Here is a 1927-nt window from a genome sequence, read left to right on the forward strand (position 1 = left end):
CTCATATTTCTTCTATTATAAATAGAGGACTCTATGTGTATAGTTAACGCAAGGGAGATTAGTCTTATATATAATTTTCATTATATTCATTAACAATTTGGTTCAAGTTCTTTTGAGAAAAAAAAATTTGTTGCCTTTGTCACTACATCCATTGCTGCTGCCAGTGTCGTCTACCGCTGCCGATACACCTGCATCTATCACTGCCACGACAAAAGTTCTAGTTTTGACCGACGATCACATTGTTTTGATCGTCTTGGTCAAGCGACCACCATGCCATCAATGTCGTCTTTATCGAAGCTCTTACACACTCTCAACGCTTTTTAAAGTTGTGAATTTGCTCTCTTTTTCATCCTGCATGGTGGCATGTTTAGTAACAATTCAAAGCATTAAAAAGATATTTACATCGAAGAACCTCCCAAATTTGTTGCTTATGGAAAATTTTTTAGATTAGTATTTCGTCTTTTATGTTGTCTTGTAAATCATTAGCAATTTGATGCTGGAAAAATAGATATTTTCACTAAGTTCTTATATATTATATTAATAATAAATTAACGCATAAAAATTGTATGTACCAAATTAAAAAAAATTATTTGACATAGGGTATATTTTTAATGGAATCAAAACAAAAGTAATCATACTAATCTAAAAAATAATAATAATAGGTGGACCCAAATTGTTTTTTAATTTATACATTCATTTAAACACAGAAAAACAGCAGCTCCTAATCTTAAAACACGTGACACATGATTCTAAAATAGTCAAAGTGAAACTGATCAAATTATATTAAAAATAAAAATAAACAGACTTGACACCTAAGTCTGTTTTTTAGTCTTATAATTTATAAATTCATTTACTTACTCACACATCAAGTAGATGTGGCCCTTAGATTGATATTATGTGCCTATAAATTGATATTGATTTTCCTTAAAACGTCACAGCAAGAACATATAAACAAAATTTTGAGCTAGGGTGAGTTATAGGAAAAACACAATGAAAACTCACATAGTTGCAATTTCGATGATGATTATGTTGGGTTTTGTACAAATTCTACAAACTGAGGCACTCATCCCATGTACTATAACATGTGGCTTAAAGTGTTTGATTTCTTCTCTACCCTATGGCCTGTGTTGGGTTCCGTGTGTTATAAAATGTGAAATAATTCCAGGCGCTTTAGATTGTGTTAAAGGTTGTGGCGTCAACAAAACCGTCACCATTGATATTGGTATTTATTCTCTAACCACATTTATATTTCTTTAATCTTTAAATTAATTATGTTATTTACATCTTTTCTGCCTATCATTTTATGTTTCAGATGCTGCTGGTAAGGTATCTAATGTGGTTGATTCTTGCTTGCAAAAGTGTTCCAAGTTACAGCAATAATAATTGTAAGACAATTCAAGAGCAAGACTAGAATGTCTCCCTTTGATGATTTCAATAAAAAAGTATGAAAAAAAAATAGTTTTATTTTCTTTTGTGTTCGTTATGTTTAAGTTAATATGACCAACTTTTGTTATTTCATGAACTTGTCATGAAATTGGTTCTCATATTCAAGCAGAATATGTAGTCTAGTGTAGGGTTTTTTTTAACGTAAAAATCCCTTCCGATAAACGAAGAGCCTCTTGAATAATTCATAACTATGTTCAACAATTATCGTTCAGATTATTTAACAAATATAAAGAAGATTCTTGTAAAACTCTTACCAACTTCTCTGAACAACTCAGTGTGTAATCTCCAAAGATAATATTCAAATTAAATTCGTGTCAACGTAATTCATAAAAAGGGCATCATTATCAATTGAGAACCAAATATTAAGTAACAAAGAAGCAATAAACTAATTGAGAACTATTTTACACCAATAAAACGATAAATAAAATACGTCCCAGAACAAAAGTTTGTGCAAACTAAATACTTAATAAATACAATAAAT

The 1927-nt window shown here is 30.0% G+C and overlaps 1 long non-coding RNA gene across 1 annotated transcript; it reads left to right on the plus strand.

The window, feature by feature from the left end:
• The first annotated feature begins 947 nt into the window (after positions 1–947).
• LOC108322020 (uncharacterized) lies at positions 948–1468 on the plus strand. The gene is made up of 2 exons (XR_001831567.1): positions 948–1222; positions 1313–1468. It is a non-coding gene; the product is annotated as an uncharacterized LOC108322020 (long non-coding RNA).
• Positions 1469–1927: the final 459 nt, after the last annotated feature.

This window comes from Vigna angularis, chromosome 5 (genome assembly GCF_016808095.1).
Source record: "Vigna angularis cultivar LongXiaoDou No.4 chromosome 5, ASM1680809v1, whole genome shotgun sequence".
Taxonomy (NCBI): domain Eukaryota; kingdom Viridiplantae; phylum Streptophyta; class Magnoliopsida; order Fabales; family Fabaceae; genus Vigna; species Vigna angularis.